General features: G+C 44.3%; 1 long non-coding RNA gene across 2 annotated transcripts in view; it reads left to right on the forward strand.

The window, feature by feature from the left end:
* Window positions 1–1,139: 1,139 nt before the first annotated feature.
* The window catches only part of LOC104002338 (uncharacterized), a 42,764-nt gene continuing 19,152 nt past the window's right edge, over window positions 1,140–24,751 (forward strand). For both annotated transcript variants that reach the window (XR_001710000.3, XR_001710001.3), the window contains exons 1-2: window positions 1,140–1,224; window positions 3,933–4,013. This is a non-coding gene — a long non-coding RNA (uncharacterized LOC104002338). The remainder of the gene's footprint in view (window positions 1,225–3,932; window positions 4,014–24,751) is intronic.

The raw sequence follows: 24,751 nt of genomic DNA on the forward strand, positions 1-24,751 counted from the left end.
AAAAAAAAAAAAGCAGAAACTTTGGTTTTGATCCCACCTCTACCACTTACTAGAGATACATGAAGACAATGAAGATAATAAGTCTATTCATGGACTACTTTGACAATTATATAAAAATTACACCTGTAGAGTGGAATCCATACATGTTACGGCTAAGGAATCAGAAGCTCTGTGACCTGGGGCAAGTACTTAACTTCACTAAGATCAGTTTTCTAATCAATAAAAAGAGAGATTATAGCAATACCTATTTTATAGGGTTGTGAATGAGCTAATGAGTGTCAACATCTTAAGCACACTACCTAACCTGTAATAAGCACTCAGACTTGGTATTGTTATGAAAATAACAATTATTCTAGCCACACAATGAATGTCACTCCTCTTCCTCCTAAATAGGAATGCCTTCTCAGAATCTTGATTTTCAAAGTGATGGACTGGGAGATCCCAAGCCATGAATGTGAATTTGTGTATTTCCCTTCTTATTTATTTCTCAGTTCAGTTAAAACCACCATCATCCTCCTAGTTGCCCAGATTAGGAACTTTAGGATCAACCTGAACTCCACCCTACATTCACCATATCAGCGTTTCCATCTTAAGGGGGCTTCTGGGATCCATCCCCAAACGGAATGCAAGAACCTAACGGTGCCTAGCACATGATAGGTCCTTAGTCAGCATTGATTATTTGTATTTCCACTGCCTCTGCTCTACTTCCAACCACTGTCATCTCCCACCTCCACTGCCCCATCCCCTCTTCCCTGGTCTCTCCCACCCTAGCCTCTCAGTCATTGTCCATCCTGCCAGAGTGACACACTTTCTGTTTTTCCCACCTTCTCATCCTCTCCCCTCTCTTCTCTCCCTCTCTCTGTTTCTGACTGCAACTGTAGTGAGTGGAGTATGGGGCTCACTCATTATCCATTGTGTAAGGAGTTGCTCTTGTTTTATTTATTTGATTTCCCCCCCACCTTCATTTCTGATACCCATTCTCCTTCCTCCCACACGCTGTCACTCTGATATTGTGATAATGTATTCTTGGGTATGTATGTGAACTTACAAAATGTTAGAAATGTTTGTTCCCTGGTGCCACAAAGAAATAGCACTCGAACATACATTCAATTCTCTCAGCAAGGCAATTTTTACTTTCTGCAGAAAGGGTGCTCATCACAGATGGAACAATGGCGAGAGCACACCTGGACAGGGGAGGGGCAGGAGTTCTGATTCCTGACACAGGTAGGCCCTGCTGCTGTGTTGTTCCCCTGTTGGCTAGGGTTGGACCGCACAGTCTAAGCTAATTTTGATTGGCTATTTTAAAGGGGCAGGGGTATGAGTCAGAGTGGCGGAGTGAGTAGTTTGGCAGGAAGGACAGTTAGGAACAGGTAACCAAAGGTGACTTAGGTCAGAGAAGGTGACCAAGGGTGACTCAGGTCAAAGAAGATGACCAGAATGAGTCAAGACGGAGCAGGTGACCAGGGGAACAGATGTGAACTACTGATTAGGACTAGAGGGAAAGTTGTTTACTTAAACTAGAAGCAAGTGGGCAAAGAGAACCAGGAAGTTAAACTTTAAAATGGAGAATCAAAGAATAAGAGAGCTGAAACTACTGACGTGCTGATTCTTTGAAGAGAAATTTGCAGTTCACTATATTTAACAAAAATATGTTATTTTGTGCGGTTTGGTTTTGAAACCTACCTACCGCATTTACTTATCCATTCCCCTAGCAAATGCCCCAGCTCCCTGCTACCAGTACTACAGTGAGGTGAGTGTTTTTGTCCGTGATCCTTTAGGACCTGTGTAAGAGTTTCTCGGAAGCATATGTCTAGGAGTGGAATTGCTGATGCATATTTATTTTCACAAAGTACATCTAGGTTGTGACTGTGAACTGCAGAACTCTCTGCCCGTAATGACTCTGTCCAAACCCCTGCACTAAGAGACTTGACCAAACCCTAGCATGGCTTCTAGCAGCTTAAGACCATGTCCCTAGGATGATACCAGCCTCCCTTAAAATGCTTGCCTGGAAGCTCAATGCTGCCAGGAGAATCTACTGTTTATTCTGGCCAAAACCTGGTGATAGGCAGATAAGCCCCTGAGCTCCCTCTTAGAGCAGTTATTTTAGAAAGCTTGCAATTATAAATCTTTCCTTTACCCTTTGAGATGTAAATCTCCCACCCAAAACGGTCTCCTCAAGGATCTGAGAGCCCTCTCTTTGAAATGCAGATATTCAGGGAGCTATAGCTCTTCTCCCAGGAGGATAAGGGCCTAACTGCTGTGGATGCCTTACTTTAGGAGAAGTGTGTTTATCCTTCGGATAAGCACCAGTGAACAAATCCAGGTGGCGTAATCACATGGACTAACCCTCCCTTAACACCCCACAGTGCCTTTCCCTTAATCTTTAAATAGTCTCCAGTACTTTGCATCAGGTACTCTGTTCACACTCTACTCTTTTTCCTTATTGCAGTAGTCCCTGAATAAAACCTGTCCTGGCTGCTTTAACCGGTGCCTGGCTCTATCTTTGACATGCCCTAGAATACAGTGTTTGTTTCCTTTCCGTTTTGTTTCCTTACAACCTTGCCAGAGTTTGGTATTATCCAGTCTCCTAATTTTCCAACCTCATTGGTAAAAAGACTTAATCTTGCTATTGTTTTAATTTTCATTTATCTAAGAACTAGTGAGGTTCACTTCGGAAGGCTGAGGCGGGTGGATCATGAGGTCAGGAGATCAAGACCATCCTGGCCAACATAGTGAAACCCCGTCTCTACTAAAAATACAAAAATTAGTTGGGCGTGGTGGTGGGCATCTGTAGTCCCAGCTACTCGGGAGGCTGAGGCAGGAGAATCACTTTAACCCAGGAGGCGGAGGTTGCAGTGAGCCGACATCGTGCCACTGCACTCCAGCCTGGGCAACAGAGTGAGACTCTGTCTCAAAACAAAACAAAACAACAACAAAAAAAAACTAGTGAGGTTGAGCAAAACCAGTGGGTTTTTTGGGGTGAGTCACATATTCATATCCTTGCCCATTTTCTTGTTGTATTCTCTTTTTCTGATTGATTTGTAGGACTTTCTTATATATTCTGTATAATAATCTCTTGCTGGTTTTGGGAGTCTCAAATATTTTTTCTCAGTCTATCACCTGTCTGTTCATTTAGATAACTATATCTGCCATCGTCATTATTGTTAATTTTGACATAGTCATCAATTTGAGGGGCAGGGAATACAGTTACACTTTTTTAATGTTTTTTAAAAAAATTCTTCCCCACTTCTAAGGTCATAAATATATTCTGACGTATATATATGCATACACATGCATATCTATGTTTTGTAGGGTGGTGTTTCACATTTATATCTTTAATTCTTCTGAAGTTCACCTTTGCTTATGGTGTTAGGAATGCAGCTTAATTTTTTTCCATGTGGTGAGCCAATCTTCCCTACACTGTCTACTAAGCAACCCATCCTTTCCCCATTTACTTGTTTTTCATACATCAGGTGCACATACAACAAAACACATAAGCATACCTATGAATTTCTGACACTTTCTCACCCTTACTCTATTTCCATGCTTCTACACCACAGTGCCGTAATGTTTTATTATATAGCATTGGAGTATACTGGGGCAAGTCATTCCTCTTTGTTCTTTTTCTGAAATTGGCTCAACTGATGGTGGACCTTGTTTTTTTCTTCTTTATAAATTTTGAATATGCTTTTTTTATTCCCTCAAAAAATTCTGTTGGGACTATACTGAAAGTGCCTTGAATTTTTAGACTAATTTTGGGAGAATTGTTATCTTTACATGTTAAGTAGTCTTGTCTACCAATATGGCATATCTCTTTCCTTAAGTCTAATGTCCTTTGATAGTTTTGTATTTTTCTCCAAAAATTTATTTTGAATATTAAGTTGATTTTTTAGTTGTGTTGCTCTTCTGAAAATTATCTTATTTTCTATTAGGTTTCCTGGTTGAATGTTCTGTTGTAGAAGAATGCAACTGAGTTTTCTAAACAGATCTTCTTCTTGACATCCTTGCTGAACGTAAGTATTAGTTCTAAAAGTTTTTCTATTAAGTCTGTGAGGTTTTCTATGTAGATAATCAGATCACCTGTACATAACGACAGTTTTGCTACTTCCTTTCAAATCCTATACCTAGTACTTCTTGTCTTATCACATTGGCCAGGACCTCCAATACTATGCTGAGGAGTGGCAGTTCTTAGAAGGAATGTGGGTGTATCTTTACCTGTTATCTCCTTCCTTTCCCCTGATGTACCCACAAGCTTCATCTCCTGCTGGTGCAGGACTAGTGATACTGTTCTGTCTTGCAGTGGAGTTGGGGAAGACTATAATCTGCCCATGGAAATACAAGGGAGGAAAATAGTCTAAGATAAAATCTTCCCCACCTACAGCACTGTCCCTTTTCCCCTGCAGTCTGCAGTCGCAAACACATACACTGGGCTCCAACCATTTGCTGTCCCTCTAGAAACTTCTCACAATTATGACATTAGATTCTCAGATCCATCGGTTGCACCATTTCTGAGACACTCCCAGAACTAGGTTGACAGAGATAGCCAGGAGCCCCTGTTGGGTCCCCATTGTGTCAGTATCCAGAAGCCAGAATGACACTTCTAAAATATAATCATGAGAATGTTTTAATCAAGGGCCTTTAAAGCCCTCATGTAAGCCCTTTAATATCACATTCAAAGGTCTTAACAAGCTGGCCTCACCTCCTTTTCTACTTCCCATAACACACCCCACACTCCAACTACCCTGGGTGATGTTTTCCCCAAAAAATGCTGTGCACTTTAACCCTCTGTTTACCATACGGTTACCTCTGTATGGAATTCTCTCTCCCCTTTCTCACATTGAGAAATGCTACTCATTCTTCAAAGCTCGGAACAAAAGTTGTATTCAAGAAGTTTTCTCTAGTTCATGCCATTGGTGTAAATCATTCCTTCTTCAATACTCCCTGGAGTACTTATCTGTCAGATTTGCCTTATAGTTTGTTGCCAGCAGAGCAAAAACTGTGTTTTATCCATATTTCTATCTCTAGTTCAGTTTTTCACTCACAGTAGATGCCCAATAAATGTTTATTCATCAGGTTAAATAATGAAGACCACGATTTGTAGGAAAGATAACTTTTTAGTAAGAATGAAGTAATCCTTTTCTTGGCTAATCTCAGTTCCAGTAAGATTGAGTGTGAATTTCCAGAAGTGGTGTTATCTTCAGCAATTCTCAGCACCATGCAAATAGGAATGAAAACATATACTGTAGGCCGGGTGGGGTGGCTCATGCCTGTAATCCCAGCACTTTGGGAGGCCAAGATGGGTGGATCACTTGAGGTCAGGAGTTTGAGACCAACCTGGCCAACATGGTGAAACCCTATCTCTACTAAAAATATAAAAACTAGCCGGGCATGGTGGCGGGCACCTGTAGTATCAGCTACTCAGGAGGCTGAGGCAGGAGAATTGCTTGAACCCAGCAGGCGGAGGCTGCAGTGAGCCGAGATTGCACCATTGCACTCCAGCCTGGGCAACACAGCAAGACGCCATCTCATTAAAAAAAAAAAAAGAAAGAAAGAAAAAGAAAACATGTACTATAAACTCCTAGTCATTTTCTTTATGTGATTAAGTCCTCCGAGTGCTATAACAGGTGTTCAACTTGTACAATGCTGAGCAATTATTTAAAACAAAATGTAGGCCGGGCGCAGTGGCTCATGCCTGTAATCCCAACACTTTGGGAGGCTGAGGCGGGCGGATCATCTGAGGTCAGGGGTTCAAGACCAGCCTGGCCAACATGGTGAAATTCCATCTCTATGAAAAATACAAAAATTAGCCGGCCATGGTGGTGGGCGCCTGTAATCCCAGCTACTCGGGAGGCTGAGGCAGGAGAATCACTTGAACCCGAGAGATGGAGGTTGCAGTGAGCGGAGATCATGCCACTGCACTCCAGCCTGGGTGACAGAACAAGTCTCCTTCTCCAAACAAATAAACAAAAAACCAAAATGTATCTGCCAAGTCTAACATATAAGGGCAATTGTGAAAGTTATCCTGTGGTTAGACATTCCTGGGTCTCTATTCTCGAAGAATCCTGCTAGTTACATCCTTAGTGGGTATCCTTACACACAACCCATAAAATGTACCAATTTGCTGGTGAAAATTATGAAAACAAACAAAATTTTCTTTTGAAATTGTTACCTTTATTTTTGATAGGAATTTTCACTAAGTGGGATTCCTAATTGCCCCATAGATAGATTAGCCGTGCTGTGGACGAGACGTGAAAAAGGTAGATGAGTAAACTGAAGTAAGATGAATAATAGTTATGTTGTCCCTTTTCTTTGAATGATATACAGTAGTTTCTTCCATGTGTTTATTTTTTTTCTTTCCTGGCAAGTAGGTCAAGAAAGTGTTATTAATATTATCATCTTGGTAAACACTGAGATAAGGAGAAATTAAATTAATTTTTTCAGTAGATTGTTACAACACTGGTCCTTAATTTGTTCATACCTCTCTCTACAACATCCTTGGATAATACCTTTCGCACTGACTCAAGGCTTAGCCATGTATCTTTCTTTGGCCAATGGGACAAGAGCAAATGTGACACAAGAAGAAATATTCAAGCGCTTGTACACTGAAGCTTGCTTTCTCTTGCTGCTCTTTTATACCCTGAGACCACCATGCTGAGAACATTATGTGAAGCCTGGGCTAGCCTAGTGGAGGAGGAGAGATCACATGGAGCAGAGACAAACCATCCCAGCTAAGTCCTCCTCAACTAACCAGCCTGTCAATTTCATGTATGTGAGGGAGGCCAGCCAACCCCAGTTGAGCCACCTACACACCTCAGATCTGCATACCAGCCTAGATCAGAACAGCTCAACTGACTCACAGAATCATGAAAAATGATGAGTGTTCATTGCTTTAAGCCACTAAGCTTTGGGGTGGTTTGTTTTACCCCCAACCTAACTGGTACATTCCCCAAGAAAGCCTAGTCAGGCTAGATTCTAGGGGTCCTGATCCCCAGATTCATGTTCAATTGCTACTACTCCTCTTCTGTTCAAAGGCCAAATTTAGATATGCAAAACTTAAGGATTTTATTTTGGATCTTATTGAATTTCCCAAGGGCAAAGGCCATGACTTGATTTATCCAGCTGGAATAATACTTTGCCTTATTAATAAAATAATGCTCAAGGAGAGGTGTTACTTCTCTGAAAAGGAACTAAACTTTAGTTGTTTTTACAAGGATAGAAGGGAAAGCTAACTGTTACATGTATAACTCTGAGAATTTATATAGGGCATAGATATTTCTAGTTACAAAGAAGGTTTTAGACTAAGGAACTCTCCTAAGAAATAGAACAGAGAGGATGGAAAAAGCAGGGCCCATATCTTCCTCATGATTTTGTCCCTGATATGGTTTGGCTGTCCCCACCCAAATCTTATCTTGAATTGCAGCTCCCATAATCCCATGTGTTGTGGGAGGGACCTGGAGGGAGATAACTGAATCATAGGGGCGGTTTCCCCCATACTGTTCGTGTGGTAGGGAATAAGTCTTACGAGATCTGACGATTTTATAAAGGGTTTCACCTTTCTCTTGGCCCCCATTCTCTCTTGTCTGCCACCATGTAAGACATGCATTTCACCTTCCACCATGATTGTGAGGCCTCCCCAGCCATGTGGAACTGTGAGTCCATTAAACCTCTTTTTCTTTATAAATTACCTAGTCTTGGGTATGTCTTTATCAGCAGCATGAAAATGGACTAATACAGTTCTTATGGCCCAGACCAGAGTCTTGCAGAGCTGCTAGGCTGCACAACTTCAGGAAACACTATTTACATTGAGGTCTGTGCAAACTGTGCCCTCTGCTCCCATCCCCAGAGTTGTGCAGTGTACATGGGGCCCCTGCATGGCACACAGTAAATATTTAAGAATGAATGTTAGCCAGGCATGGTGGCTCACACCTGTAATCCCAGCACTTTGGGAAGCCGAGCACGTGTGTACACACACACACATTTGTGGTATTTAGCAGAAGTTTTTTTGTTTGGTTTTGTTTTTTTTTTTTTAGAAAAGGTCTAGCTCTGTCTGTGCAGTGGCGCAATTATGGCTCACTACAGCCTCAATCTCCTGGGCTCAGGGCTCAAATGCTCCTCTCACCTCAGCCTCCCAAGTAGCTGGGACTACAGTTGCACGCCCTCATGCCTGGCTAATTTTTAAAAAATTTTTGTAGAGATGGGGGTCCCACTATGTTGCCCAGGCCAATCTGGAACTCCTGGTCTCAAGCGGTCCTCCTGCCTCATACTTCCAAAGTGTTGGGATTACAGGCATGAGCCACAACATCCAGCCTTAGTAACTGAGTTTTAACTGCAAAGAAAAATAAACCAAATTAGAATGAGTATCCCTATTGGGTAGCCTCCAGGAGCGCAAGCCACTTTGCTTTGTCTGTGACAAAGTAGGAAAATACCTAAATGAATTGTAAAGATCAACAATAGACCCAGAGAAGAAACTCACCAAATTCTGCAGGTTAAAAACGATAAAAAATAAAAGCTCATTTTGGCTAATGGTGACACCTAGTGGAGTATCAAAACTGTGGGGTTTTCTTGGAGTAAACTATTTTATTTCACACAATGGAGTGGGGGAGTCCCTGGGATTGTGTACCCTTGCTCCCTTCACAATAAGATAAGGAGATGAAGACCTACAGGCCTCCCAGGGTAAGCAAGTACAGTATTGCTCTAGAAGAGACTGTTTCTGTGTGCGGTTGCAGAAGACCTCAGAATCACACCAGAAGGTCTCAGCAAGTGAGATCAGGGGCCACTCATCACTTAAGACAATTATTCCTCTCAGTCTATGCCTTTCCACTTGAATTTCACTCTTTCTCCTGCTCCTTGCCCTCCTTCTTTCCTCTTCTGCTTTTATTTACCCCATGTTTATCCTCTGCCCCCTTTCCATTCTTAGTTCTCTAAGCCCATTGATGCCTCCCAAGATGTTACAAACCCCAGAGCGACACGATCTAGTATGGTAACCACTGCCCCATGTGGCTGTTTAAATTCAAATTAATTAAAACAAAATTAAAATAAAAATTCAATCCCTCAGTCTCACTGGTTCCATTTCAAGTGTTCAACAGCACTAGCGGCTACCATATTGGACAGCGCAGACGCGATCATTCCCACCATTGCAGACAATCCTGTTGGAAAGCATGGGCCTGAGGCTTTGTTTACCTCGCTTGGCTCACCTCTTTTCCTTCTCAGCACCTCTTCTCTAAGTGGCAGTTCTTGAGACGGTCTTCTTTCTGCTCCTCCCTGTCCCTCCCTGCTCACTCCAGTCTATTGGGTGGCTTTCTGTTTTCTGTATATTATTATGTAAACTTGTTAACATGACCTTGCCAGGGTACACACACAAAATATGTAATCATATTGGACAGTTTATTCAGGACAATGATTTCAGACTATCTTGTTTTCCATGCATTGGAACACATCAAAATATTTTTAAACTCAACACATCAACACGTCATTTAAAACAATTATACCCCAGGCCCATTTTTTTCTTTTTTAATCTATAGGTTCCTACTTTTTTACCTTGTCTTATGCTAAAGTAGCTTTAAAATTAAACAGTACATCTTTTTTAAAAATACCTAAAAATATATATTTTATGCATAGAACGGCTCTGGAATGAGACACGGGAAACTGGTAACACGGTGCTGTTTGGCTGGGATGGACATTTATGTGGAGAAGCCTTGTATAGTATTTGGATTTGTACCAGGCGTGAGTGTACGTGTGCATATCTGTGTAGATATGTGTATATGAAGCTTTTAAAATTAAATTGAATTATGAATAACTTTTGAAAAGAAAAATAATACTTGAAAATAAATCTCACAGCCTTGAAAGGATCAAACCAAAATGATTCCAGGAAGATGAGCTCTCAGACACAAGGTCATTTCTGAATGAGGCTGCATGGTTTCAGTGACGATGTGTCTAATGCGTGGACATGTGGTACTGTGTTCACTTTATGTGCAATGACGATTTGCTAAGAATTAGAATACTCTGGTAAGTGGCACCTTCTGACTGCCAATGAAAGTTTACATTAGAAAGAGAGCCTTCTGGCCAGGTGTGGTGGCTCACACCTGTAATCCCAGCACTTTGGGAGGCCAAGGTGAGTGGATCACGAGGTCAGGAGTTCAAGATCAGCCTGGCCAAGATGGTGAAACCCCGTCTCTACTAAAAATACAAAAATCAGCTGGGCATGGTGGCGCGTGCCTGTAATCCCAGCTACTCAGGAGGCTGAGGTGGGGGAATCGCTTGAGCCCTGGAGGCGGAAGTTGCAGTGAGCCGAGATCGCGCCACTGTACTCCAGCCTGGGCGACAGAGCAAGACCCCATCTCAAAAAAAAAAAAAAAAGAAAGAAAGAAAGCCTTCCTTTGAGCCTGTCACTTTGGTGCCCATCTCAAAAAGGACCTTGGAAAATGCTGAAAGCTAGATGGATCCTCCCTTCCTGAGGCACACTGAGTCACCTCTCTTTCAAGGGCTTAAAGAACAAAGTGAAAGTAACCATTTCTCTTCCTTTTCCTTGGCTCTCCTGGTCTAGCCATGGCTGTGTGTTCTTCTTAGGATCTTCGGGGAAGAAAAGAGAAGGGAGCCTGAGTTCTTGCCTCACTTCAAAGCTGGTTTTAGCCCAAAGGCACTTCGAACTTGGGATTTATGTAGCATTTATAGTAAATTCTCATGTTTCTTTAAAAAGAAATTTGGGGACTAGAATACCTACAAAATAAGAACTAGTTACACCACCAATTTGAGAAAAAGGGAAACTGAGGTAGACACAGCAAATGTGTGAGCTGGGATTCACAGCACTCTTGACTTCCTGTAAGTTTCCATGACATCGAAACCATATAATCATATGCCCAGACCACACTATAGCACCTCTGTGTGAATTCATCTAAATAAAGCGATGCCTGGACCACGCCACCCAGGGGAGTTGGTTTGTGGTTCTATCTGACTGTGGATTTCTACAGTGCCAGCCTGGCTTTGCAGGGAATCATCATCCTTCTAAAAAAAACTAAGGTTTACAACTGGGCTCCCCAGGACATGCAGGATTGAGTTTCTAATGATGGGAAGACAAATGGCAGCCCATTCCTCAATTAGGTTTTTGAAAACAAGACATCTGTCACCAAACTACCCCCCTCTCCCCGCCGCCGTACAGAAGTTTACATTTTATTTAAACCTAGTGTTTTTTGTTGTTGTTGTTGTTTTCTGTTTTTGACACAGGGTCTGGCTCTGTCGCCTAGACTGGAGTGTGGTGGTGTGATCACAGCTCACTGCAACCTTCACCTCCGGGGCTCAAGCAATTCCCCCACCTCAGCCTCCCCAGTAGCTGGGATTACAGGCACATGCCACCATGCTCAGCTAATTTCTGTATTTTTTTGTAAAGTCAGGGTTTCACCATGTTGCCCAGGCTAGTCTCTAACTCCTGGACTGTGACCTACCCGCCTCAGCCTCCCGGCTGGGATTACAGGCATGAGCCACCGCACCTGGCCAAAACCTAGTGTTTTGTTTTGTTTTGTTTTTCAATGACTGAAAAAAGAGAAAAAAAATCTATCTTTTAGAAGGAGTAACGAAACACAGGCCTAGAAATTGAGTCCCAGGCAGGAAGCATCTGCTACCACTTAATGTTTAATGGTGTAAGCCCCAGACTGCCGAGGATGGGCAGGATTTTATAGTTTGGAACTTACCAAGCACCATCTATTTTCTAAACTAATTTTGAGTTGATGTGGAATTCTATGTTTTAGGAAGGCAATTTAAAGGGCACAGAATAAGCTAAAAAGAACATAAGTGAGCAAAAGGGGAAGCAGCTATCACAGAACAGCAGATGGAAGGGTTTCTGCCTCGGCCTGAGTGTAGCTGCATATTAATTAGATGTTGTTGTTGCTCGCATTAGAGAAACAAAAAAGTGTCAGTTTTGCACCACAGACAAAAATGTATGAAAGAAAAGAGGAGTAGAGGCCTCAGCAAGAGTAGGAGAATATCACATTTAAAAAGTGCAATTTGTAAAAAAGCATCCAAGAAAAAAGAAAATCAGCATAATGTTGGAAGAAAGTGTTCTGGAACACTGCTGTTTTAATCCTTCTCCTAGTCTGTTTGTGTTGCCATAACAAAGTACCATAGACCGGGTAATTTATAAGAACAGAAATTATTTCTCACAGTTCTGGAGGCTGGGAAGTCCATGACCAAGGCACTGGCAGGTTTGTTGTCTGGGGAGGGTCTGGTCTCTGTTTCCAAGATGGTGCCACACGGTGGAAGGCAGAAGGGCAAGAGGGACTTACTCCCTCCATCAAGCCCTTTTATAAGGGCACCTAGTCTCAGTCCTCAGGGTGGAGCCCTCATGGTCTAATCCCCTCTTAAGGGTTTCACCTCTTTTTTTCTTTTTTTTTTTTTTGAGACAGAGTCTTGCTCTGTCACCCAGGCTGGAGTGCAGTTGCATGCTCTCAGCTCACTGCAACCTCTGCCTCCTGGGTTCAAGCAATTCTCCTGCCTCAGCCTCCCCAAGTAGCTGGGATTATAGGCGCCCGCCACCACACCTGGCTAATTTCTGTATTTTTAGTAGAGACAGAGTTTCACCATGTTGCTCAGGTTGGTCTCAAACTCCTGACCTCAAGTTATCTGCCTCCCTCGGCCTCCCAAAGTGCTGGGATTACAGGCCTGAGCCACCGCGCCCAGCCAAGTCTTCACCTCTTAATATCACTATCACGTTGGCAACACCTGAAGTTTGGAAGGGATACATCTAAATCATAGCAATCCCCAAACCTTATCCCCAGTATGCGAGACTGTATTCAGTTAAAGAAAACATGTCCTAGAAATGATATATATGCTCAGACCTCAGGAAAGGTCACTGATACAAGGGAGTGTGTGATTTTCTTCAGGAGAAAATGGCTGATGACCACAGTGGATTCAAAGAGCATGGAATAAAATCATTGGCTTGGTGACCCAGTCTGAAAACAAGAAAAATGTAAGCCAGGTGAAAATAGGCTTTTCTGCAGCCAGGCTGCAGAAAAGGGCCAATATCTGTACATGCAAGAATAAAGGGGAAAGGAAAAGGAAGATGCCGAGGCTTCATCAACCTGGACAGAGAGACAAAATGGGCCTATTTATTGTGAGTTCCAAGGCATGCTGGGTAGGGATGCTTAAGAGCCTGTGGTTGCTTTGGGATCCTGACAGGCCCCGTCGAAACAAAAGCTATTTGACCTTGGGTGAATCACATAGTCTCTCTAAACATTAAGATTTTTCTGTAAAATGGGAGCGTAAGTTGATGTGCATAAAGCGTCTGGCAGGCAATAAGGGATCAGTACCTAAAAAGAGTTCAGCATGGGATTCCTGTTATTTTCTTTGGGAAGCTTAAGCTTGAGCCATGTTATCACATTTCCTGTCTTCTAATTAGCCCTGACAGGCTCATAAAAGAGAGACCTGGCTTAGGCACAGCAGCTCTGGGCTCCCATTAGGAGTGGTGGATCGTTTTTCCTTCTGGCCAGGATCCAGTTGGCCCCAGGTGGTAAACCTAAGAATGACTTCAATTTTTAAACATCTTGTTGCCTTAAGGGGCAAAGGTAAATAAGTCCCAAGAGCCTCAGTTTCCCAGATTCCCAAGTGTTGCCCGCATTACTGCATCTATGTTTCATTCCAGGTATAAAATGCTAGATTTCTGAATGTGGATTTTCCTTCCCAGGAAGCCTAAAGATAATACAGATATCTATTTAGTTGAGTGCCTTTTGCCAGGAGACAGGAGAATGGAGAGAATGATCTGTTGAATTTTATTTTTAAGCACAACATAATCTTTAGCTATGGTTAATTTGCTTAATAAATAATTGTCGAATATTATTACGTTCCAGGGAGATACAAGTGCTCAGGTGAGACAAAGAAAAGTAAAACATAGTCCTTGCCCTTGAAGAGTTTATGGTCCAAACGGGGCTAAAACTAGGACACAAATTATTACACTCAAGGCACAATGCAATAAGGACCACAGACCAGATGGGAACAAAACGAATCAGGGGTTTTGAAGGAAATTGCCTCTAGGAGATTTTTATTACATCAGCAACACTCTAATAAAAATAATACCCTAATAAGTAGTGATTTTCCTTTCTCTCTGTTCCCTTATATATCCTTATCCATACATTTATGTGATTTTTATAGTGTAGTCACAATAAACTTTGTGTCTCGTGAGCATTATGTTATAAGCATTTCCTTTGGCTAAATAGTCTTCATCATCATAATTTCCATCTGTCTGAGTGTAATTTCCTTTAGAGTCCCCTGCTGTGAGGTAGTTGGGCTATTTCCAGTCTTTTCACTGTTAAAAATTATGATGACTATGATGCAAGAGGTATCTTTATGCACGTAGCTTTTTTTTTTTTCTTTAGTGTCATTTTGTTTAGCTCAACTCTGCAAAATAGGATTGATGGGCATCAAGGTACAGGAACATTTCTGTCTCTTTTGAAATATATTACTTCATTGTTTCCCCCAGAAGTTTGGGCCCATGTATTAGGCAGGGTTCTCCAGAAAAACACAACCAGTAGGATACATATAGATATATAGAAAAAGGTTTATTCTGAAGGATTGCCTATTATGGAGGCTGAGAAGTCCTGTAACTGCTGTCTGCAAGCTGGAGGCTCAGGAAAGCTGGTAGTATAATTCCAGTCCAGTCCCAATGGTCTGAGAACCACGAAGCCGAAAGCATATGTCCCAGTCCCAGTCCAAATGCTAGAGAACCAAGAACACTGATGTCCAAGGACGGGAGAAGATGGATGTCCCAGCTCAAGCAGAGAAATCAACTTCGCACCTCTTCTGCCTTTTTGTTCTATCTGGGCCCTCAACAGATTGGATGGTGCCTGCCCACGTTGGTGAGGGTGATCCTCCCTCCTCAGCCTGTCAATCCAAATGCTCGTCTCTTCTGGAAACACCCTCACAGGCACACCCAGAAATTATGTTTTACCAGCTATGTGGGTATCCCTTAGCTCAGTCAAGTTGATACATAAAAGAAATATCGCAGCCCATTTACAATGTCTCCAGCAATAGATGTACCTGTTTCAGCAAAACGGTGTCCGCATTGAGTGGGCTGTTTTTGGTTTTCTTATAATTTGCTATGATTTTATAACTATGCCATGATGCCTCGTTGTTATTTTAATTCACATTTCTTTGATAACTATTTTTCCATATTCTTCCTAATCGTATCTCTTAAATGAGTTGGCATCCTTTGCCTATTCAGGATAAACGAATAAGATTTCCACTGGCAGAGAGCCAGTGAATTGACATTTTGGGGACAAAAAATGGCTTAGTCAGGCATAGAGGCAGGAAAGCACAATGTATTAAGGAAAACACAGACTTTTTGGGCTGGGATGTAGGTTACTAAAAAAAAAACTGGTGGAGGTGAGGCTAGAAAGGAAAGTAGATGCCAGTGTATGAAAGAGTTTGTTTTTATTTTTTATTATTGTATTTTGTTTTAAGATAGAGTCTTGTTCTGTCACCCAGGCTGGAGTGCAGTGGTGTGATCTGGGCTCACCACAACTTCAACCTCCAGGGTTCAAGTGATTCTGCCACCTCATTCTCCTAAGCAGCTGGGACTACAGGCATACACCAACACACCCAGCTAATTTTTGTATTTTTAGTGGAGACAATGTTTCACCATGTTAGCCAGGCTGGTCTCAAACTACTGACCTCAAGTGATCCGCCTGCCTCTGCCTCCCAAAGCTCTGGGATTACATCTGTGAGCCACCGCGCCTTACCTGTTTTTTGTTTGTTTGTTTGTTTTTTCTGTCACCCAGGCTGGAGTGCAGTGGCATAATCTAGGCTCACTGAAACCTCTGCCTCCCGGGTTCATGTGATTCTTCTGCCTCAGCCTCCCGAGTAGCTGGGACTACAGGCGTGCACTACCACGCCTGGCTAATTTTTGTATTCTTAGGAGAGACAGGGTTTCACCATGTTGATCAGGCTGGTCTTGAACTCCTGACCTCGTTATCCACCCGCCTCAGCCTCCCAAAGTGCTGGGATTACAGGCGTGAGCCACTGCACCTGGCCGCCTGACCAGTTTTTAATCCTATAGGGTTTTTTCTTTTTTTTCCTTTAATTTGTACAATATTCCTCATAGGAGTGAACAATTGGGGTGGACTGTCTCTCTCTCTTAACTCCGATGAATCTATAGGACTGCCAGTCAGGAGCAGCCTTCTCCATATGCCCCTGTCACCTCTAGCCAAATTCCTGATCCTCTTGCTTCTTTTCCACCTGGAACCTGCTGATTCCTGGGGCTCCCACCCCACCTGGCTCCTGCTCACCTGCTCCCTGCTTCCATCATCGGTTCGACACTCCTGGAACCCCTGGCCCCACCTCTCCTCAACTCCTCGTGACACTCACTCTCAGTGCAGGCCCAGTCTACTTCTGATTTAAGCTCTGTCCACCTGATCCAGCCTAGGGCCCAACATCAGTTCCGGGCATTGGACCCCAGGTTCTGCACCCCTCCTGGGCTCACCCTGGCCCCCTCAGGGATGTGTTCCCTCTGTCTTCCAAGAGGGTTAAAAGCCATGAGGACTCAGAAGGAGGCATCCAGTCTTTCCTCCTCTACCTGGAGAAAGAGGGGCGGCCTCACAGAACCATAGAGAAGAGGGGTTGTTGCTCTTTGAGAAAACACCTAGACTTGGTTCCTGGGAACTGCTAACTGCAAGGGGTTGGCTGTTCCTGCCCCACGGCACTGACAGGCCTTCTGGAGAATCATCTTTGTTCTACCATTTCCCCAGCCAGAGCAACATGTGCTGCTGAAAGAGGAAAAAGCTGACAAAGTAGCCCATTTCCCTTCCCATGATAAGGATATTGCATGCCCAGCTCCAGGCTCTCACATGCCCAAGGCTGCTTTGTCCAGCCAGATCTGCAGACCAGAGATCCCTTTCAGACATTTGGGGCTCAAACCCCAAGTCTCCTGATGCCCACCCCGGTGAGGAGCAGCCATTCCTGCAGGACAGGCAGAGCAGAGACACAACCCACTATCCAGGCCAGGTGCGGTGGCTCACACCTGCAATCCCAGCACTTTGGGAGGCTGAGGTGAGAGGATTGCTTGAGCCTAGGAGTTCAAGACCAGCCTGGGCAACATAGGGAGTCTCTAAAAATAAAAAATTAAAAATAAAAAAGTCCTATCCATGAAGTAAAAGCTCAGCAGCCTCCCCATGAGCAGGGTCTTGATGGGAAGGGCCACAGCTGGGGGCCCAGGGGTGGGGGTGGGGTTAGCCAGACTTTGTTTCCCTGAAGGCATCTGTGGCTTGTACACTTGTTAGGAGTCTTGCAGAGGATGGCACAACTGAATCCCAGCAGCCACTTATGCACTACTTACTGAGAACATGGTGCCCTGCCCAACCCACAAAGCCAATGTCATTCTGTCCAAACCCCCTAAAATGGGAGTTTGGGAAATGCCAAGGATTTCATCTCCAGGTGCTCCATGTGGACAAGCTCCGCTCTCTGTGGGAGGATGGCATGAAATCATGTCTATGCCTTTTGCAAATAACAAAGAGCTCCACAAAGTGTAAGGGATGATAACTGTGTTTCCCAGCACAAACCACATCCCTTACAACTCCGCGGGCACTGAAGGACTATCCGCAGGTCTTGTGTTTTGATATTTGGGCAGATTGCCTGGCTCATCTGCGTGGTTTTTCAGCCTGTGCTTTCTTTGCAGACAAGACTGGGATTTAATCACATCAAAGTGGAGAGAGGCCTCAGCTGGGGTCTGGCATGGGCTGTGACAATGTCATTCAGATTCTGAACTTGTTCTTACACTTACCTGGTACACGCTCCTAAGGGAATTTTGGCAGCTCCAAAAAGGAGAAAAACATGGCTTTTGATCCTGGACCACCGTTTGCTCTCATATTGTGGGAGAGCAATTATTAACTTGTCTTCACTTGACATTTAAAAATGTCTTAGTATCTGGTTTTTATTAACAATATCCCACCAGACAGAGCAAGACAAATAAAAGAAAAAGCTTTGAACATTATCTTAGGGACCAGCTGGAGGAAAATAGAAAAAGAAGAATCTTATTAACATGTAATAATAGCTCCCCTCCACGGCACACGTTCTCATTTTAGCCTCACAATCACATAGGGAGCTATCATCACCCTTTTAAAAATAAATGCACCCATTATTGAAATAACTAATATTTTATCTGATTTTTAAATGAAAAATAAACTAAGCTTCGTGTCCAGATTTATCAGTGCAGTGGCTTTGGGGTCGCTTCTCTCGCCACCAAAACAGGAGCTCTGGTAAATGTGTTGGTTTCATGATTCTTGCATTTTTTCTGGAGATTTTCCATCTGTTCTTCCTTTGGCAGGCTCACACCTAACATTTGCAGGGGCTGGGATGAGAATGTAAATGGGGGCTCCCTGGCCCACGGCTCATGCCACTTCTCTATTTACCCCGGTTCCATTTCTTACCACCGAGGGCCTTCCATGCATGTATGCAAACAACTCTGTCCAAGCTCCAACCATGTGCTTTCACCAGCAAACAGCTGTCCCTTGACCACCTCTTGGGCCCCTAGGTGTATACATCAGATGCACTTCCCACCTTTGGGAGGATGGATTTGGGAAAGAGTTCAACAAGTCCCTTGAAGAGGGCTTGGGGTCCCTTCAGCAGAGAATGACAGGATCCTCAGAGACCCCCAGGGATCTGGGGAGTGTTCCTTGTCCTTGGCTTCCCTTGGCTGCTTGTTCTCACTCCACAGCGAGGGGCAAAGCCAGAGAAATGCAGAGGGTGCCGAACAAGGACCTCAGCTGCCCTGATCTGGGGTTGATGCTGCCTTTGTACTTAGCACTGCCTGCCAATGGCAGGCCACCTCTGCTGAAAGACAAGGGCAGAGAGTTTGGCCACCTTAGGCCTAGCGACATCTCTGGACCCAATGAGAAACTCCAATGTCGAATTCAGAGGGACTGAATGTCCCCTCCCCCTAAAAATTCTTCCTCTGATGCTAAAACCGTGTCTGAGCTGTGTTTTGTTTGATAGTTTTTTCCCTAAGGCTGAAATGCCCTAGTTCTTACTTTGTATTAACAAGGCAGCTTTCAGTTGGAAAATCTCAAAGCAACTAGGAACCGCTTCACAGACAAAGCTGGGACAAGAGAGGCTCTCCAAGTTCAGGGATTGGGCAAACGACAAGATGTCCTTCCTGCCCCTTCCTCTGACAGTGAAGCCTCGCTCCCTGGGAAAGGCAGAAGAGTCACTGCTGGGTGCAGGTGCATGGTGAGCTCTGGGTCTGGAAGCCCTAAGACCTGAATGAGCACATCAGATTTTGGGTTTATAAGGACCCAGAATTTCCAAGAGAAAATAAGCCCTTACACTTTCAGGAGAACCAATGTGCAGCCATGGCAAGGAGCTAGATTTTCCTAAAGCAAGCAGCCTCAACCTTCACAGCCTCAAAGCAGTAAGCCAAATCTAACAGTAGGAAAATGAGGATGGAATTTCAAAAAGAAAATGGGAACTCATTTAAACTGGCCAAAGGCATTCATGTTTGATACCAGATATGCAGTTTCTAAGAAGTCAGTGCATCCGTGCTAAATAAGATGAAAGTACTTAACTCAGGGCTTCTCAGGGTTTTCTACTGAAGCATCTCTAATGACAGACAGAGCCCAGTGGCTTTGCACCCAGAAACCCAGGACCATGGCTCAAAGATACTTACAGAAAATGCAAAATTTCTTCCAAGGTTTGTGTTTTGTTTTCAAAATGTATACAATTGTGCATTTAGTTTCATTTTTTAAAAATCTCCATTTGGGCCGGGTGCGGTGGCTCATGCCTGTAATCCCAGCACTTTGGGAGGCTCAGGTGGGCAGATCACCTGAGGTCAGGAGTTCGAAACGAGCCTGGCCAAACTGGTGAAACCCCGTCTCTACTAAAAATACAAAAATTAGCTGGGCGTGATGGCAGGCACCTGTAATCCCGGCTACTCGGGAGGCTGAAGCAGGAGAATCATTTGAACCTGAGAGGTGGAGGTTGCAGTGAGCTGAGACTGCGCCATTGCACTCCAGCCTGGGTGACAGAGCGAAACTCTGTCTCAAAAAATAATAATAATAATAATAATAATCCCCATTTGTTTAGCGGAAGGCATAAAGCTGGTAAGTCCATCGGATCATCAGACATGAGGCTTCTGCTTCTGAAGGGAGGTCTGAAACAGGTAAACGAATTCAGGTTTTTCTAACTAGGTATTGTGACTGATGAATGATCTAAAAAAGCTGGCTTCAACCGAGACACATGTGATGTCTGATGTTAAGGTTTCTGGTTTTTAGCTATAACTCTTTTATGTTTGCTTCAAGCCTTGGCCTGGTCTAGTACCCCTGCTGGCCTTGTCTGACAAGTACCTGAAATCAGAGGAAGGCCTCAGTCTACCTTTGTGAGAAGGTGGACCAGGTGGAGCAGCTTGGAAAAGGGGTCCCAAGGTGGCCAGCAGTGACCAATAGAGAGGCAGCAAGCCAACACCTGGCAAACAAGCTCAACATCACTTGAGAAACAGAAACTGTTCCCTTCTCAGGACTTCAAGAAGTACTGCAGAGGGGGACAGACTTACTTACTGAAGTCAGGTCACGTGAGAGTGTGGAGTATGTCAAGGCTGTGACTAGCATATATGATGCTCTTATGCAAACCACACAAAAGGGGCTCATCTGAGCAATGAATTATGAAATGCACCCCTTTCTTCCACACTGCACATGTTACCAGGCTGGTTTAAGCCCCACCTGTCCCCTTGCTTAGCTGCCTTTGTGCATTGCACAGCCTGCATTTGCAGAACAGTACTGGTTGGATGTTGATATGGATCTGTGTCCCCGTCATATCTCATGTTGAATTGTAATCCCCAATGTTGGAGGTGGGGCCTGGTGGGAGATGATTGGATCATGGGCACAGCTCCCTCGTGGCTTTGTGCTGTCCTTGCAATAGTGGGTGAGTTCTCACGAGATCTGGTTGTTTAAAAGTGTGTGGCACCTCCCTGCCACTGGTTCTCTTGCTCCCGCTCCCACCATGTGAGATGCCTGCTACCCCTTCACCTTCTGCTGTGATTGGAAGCTTCCTGAGGCCTCCCCAGGAGCCAAACATATGCCAGCATCATGCTTCTTATATGGCCTGAAGAACAGTGAGCCAATTAAACCTCTTTTCTTATATATTACCCAGTCTCAGATATTTCTTTATAGCAATGCAAGAATGGCCTAACACAGATGTTAAAGAGAAGGTGACGCTAGAAATTGGAGACCGTGTAAAAACTTGGGTTTCAAAAATAATGTTTATGCCAGGCTCACGCCTGTAATCCCAACACTTTGTGGGGGCTGAGGTAGGAGGACTGCTTGAGTCCAGGAGTTTGAGACTAGCCTGGGCAACATAGGGAGACCCTATCTCTACAAAAAAATTTTTAGTTAGCCAAGTATGGTGGCACACGCCTGCAGTCCCAGCTACTTGGGAGGCTGAGGTGGGAGGACGGCTTAAGCCTGGGAGGTTGAGGCTGCTGTGAGCCGAATTCACACCATTACACTCCAGCCTGGATGACAGAGCGAGACCTCATCACCAAAAAAACAAAAAAAAAATTAGAAAAAATAATTCCCTTGAAATCTTCCAGTAACATTGGTGCTCTAGACCAGGCGTTGGCAAGCTATAACCTGCAGACTTAAGCCTGCGAGGCTTAAATCCAACTTAGCACCTGTTTTTGTAAATAATGTTTTATTGGAACAACAACGATGCCTATTCACTTGGATATTGTCATGGCTGCTTTGACGCTATGACAGCAGTTAGATAGTTGCTACAGAAACTATGTAGCCTGCAAAGCCTAAAATATTTACTACTGGTCCTTTATAGTCAAAGTTTGTTAAACCTTGCTCTAAAGAGAGACACCATGTTTTTCCTGTGGCTTTGCATCCCTATTGACACACTGCTGAATCCTTCTAGAAAATAACTGTAGCCCGTGGCTGGGCGCAGTGGCTCATGCCTGCAATCCCTGCATTTTGGGAAGCAGAGGCGGGAGGATCACTTGAGCCTAGGAGTTTGAGACCAGCCTGGACAACATGGTGCAACTCTGTCTCTACTAAAAATACAAAAAAATTTTAACAGGTGTGGTGGCGTGTTCCTGTAGTCCCAACTACTAGGGACGCTGAAGTGGGAGGATCAGTTGAGCCCTGGAGGTCGAGGCTACAGTGAGCCATGATCGTGCCACTGCACTCCAGCCTGGGCATTGGAGTGAGACCATGTCTCAAGAAAAGAAGAAAGAAAGAAAAAGAAAGGAGAAGGAAGAAAGAAAAAGAGAGTGAGAGAGGAAGGAAGGAGGGAAGGAAGGAAGGAAGGAAAGGAGGAAGGGGAAGGAAAGGAGGGAGGGCCGGGTATGGTGGCTCATGCCTGTAATCCCAACACTTTGGGAGGCCAAGGCAGGTGGATCACCTGAGGTCAGGAGTTCAAGACCAGCCTGGCCAACATGGCAAAACCCCGTCGCTACTAAAAATACAAAATTAGCCGGGCATGGTGGTGGGCGCGTGTAATCCCAGTTATTTGGGAGGCTGAGGCAGGAGAATCACTTGAACCCTGGAGGTGGAGATTGCAGTGAGCCACGATGTGCCACTGCACTCCAGCCTGGGCAATAGAGTGAAACTCCGTCTCAAAAAAAAAAAAAAGGAAGGAAGAAAGGAGAGAAAGAAAAGAAAGAAAAAAAGAAAGAAAGAAGAGGAGAGGAGGGGAGAGAAGAGAAGAAGGCAGGGAGAGAGAGAGAGAGAGAGAGAGAGAGAGAGAGAGAGAGAGAAAGAAAAGAAAGGAAGAAAGCAGGCAGGCTGGGCGCCATGGCTCAGGTCTGTAATTCCAACACTTTGGGAGGCCGAGGCGGGCGGATCACGACGTAGGGAGATCCAGACCATCCTAGCTAACACAGCGAAACTCCGTCTGTACTAAAAATACAAAAAAAAAAAAAAGAAAGAAAGAAAGAAAAAAATTCGCCGGGCGTGGTCGCGGGCGCTTGTAGTCCCAGCTACTCGCGAGGCTGAGGCGGGAGAATGGCGGCGTGAACCCAGGAGGCGGAGCTTGCAGTGAGCGGAGATCGCGCCACTGCACTGCAGCCTGGGCGACAGAGCAAGACTCCGTCGAAAGATAGAGACAGAGAGAGAGAGAGAATCACAAAGCCTAGACTGACTATTGATGACTGAGCCTTGCTGACAGTAAGGAAACACCAAATCCATTGCTGTAGGTTTCACTTCCCGTATAAAGAATTGATGACTGGAGAAAGTAAAGTGTTTGCTTTAGTGGGTTTTGCTGAAAACCATTGACTTATTGTCTTTCTTTCCTCACTCCCTGACCCTCGGCCCACACCCAAGTGTCACAGAGCCCTTCCAACTGCCTTCCACATGGTGTTCCCATCACCAGCCAGTTTCAGGTCTTAGCACATCTGTCCCCAGTCTATTTCTGGAGCCTCCTAACTAGTTTCCCTGCCTCCAATTTTCTTCCTTTCCCCTCTCTCCCTCCTACAATTGCCAAATTAATCTTCCTAAAACAGTGCTGTCACTCCCTTCCTTCAATAACTACGCACTCACTGCCTGCATGCCTACAGCAAGAATGTCAACCCTGCTAGGTGACAGAATGACCTAAATTCAAATTCCGATGCCCAGGCCCCACTCCCCATCCCACCGTAGAATCTGATTCTGTAGAATGAGTCTTGGACCCCAGCCTGTGTGTTTTTAAAAGCTTGGGCATAAGTGATTTTGAGGCACAACCAAGGATGAAACGATTGGCTTACAGACATGGTTCAAACTCCTTAACCCGCCCTCAACTCACTCCTCCAAACCTACTCCCAGTGCTATTTGAATTAAGAATTAACCCCCGCCCCGAAGACTTGAATGAAGGGCTGGGGTTGAAGCAGCTTCTGCAGGGGCTTCACCCAAAGCCCCCACCAAGCACACACAACCAGCAAAGTGGATGATCAGAGAAAAGACCAGCTCGAAGATACAACAGATACAAAGACAGGAAAAACAGATGCCTGGACCCTGCTTCCGCTCCTGAGTTTATTATATCTGAAGAAAGGTGTTCACAGGCCTAAGATTTAGTGGGCAATGGAATCGTGAAAGTGCAGTGAAAGGACTGTTAACATTCCACTTAAGTCACTAACAACAGTTTCCTCCAGTATAAGACGAAAATAATTACAATATCTGCTCCGGAGGACGTTGCAAAGCTTACATGGGATAATAAGAATGAAAACATTTTATGCTCATAAACATTTTGAATCTCAATTAGTTTCCAATAGAAATAATGCTATATAAATCTTGGTTAAGTTCCCAGACCAACTCTCAAAAGTTTAACCCCAAATAGAACTGAACTAGAGTATAAATACTGCCAGCCTGAATTCTGGGTCCTAGGAGGAGGAGGCCACAGGACATACGAGGCACGAGGTGGGAATAGGGTTTCCTTTCTCCTTTCCCAAGTACAGGATGGCCCTAGGAATATCTAGGAGATGGGAGAAAGTTCCCTCTGCCGCTCTCTCTAGATCCAAGTGTGATCCTCGGATTGCCTGCATTAGAATTCATTTATTCAACAGAAATGTACTGAAAGCCGCAATGGGCCAAGCATCTGTTCTTGGCCCCTGTCCCACATTGGGAATCAATCTCTGACAGTAGGCTCCGGGAAGCTATCATTTTTAACAAGCTCTCCAAGAAAGTAGGATGCACAATAAAGTCAGACTCCTGTGCTGGGCTGAGTTTCCTTGAATTTAGGATGCCCTAAGCCATTCAGACCAAGGCCAGACAAAAGTATCTATTACCTACCTCCCCTCCAACCAACAAAATTC

Source organism: Pan troglodytes, chromosome 16, assembly GCF_028858775.2.
Source record: "Pan troglodytes isolate AG18354 chromosome 16, NHGRI_mPanTro3-v2.0_pri, whole genome shotgun sequence".
Taxonomy (NCBI): domain Eukaryota; kingdom Metazoa; phylum Chordata; class Mammalia; order Primates; family Hominidae; genus Pan; species Pan troglodytes.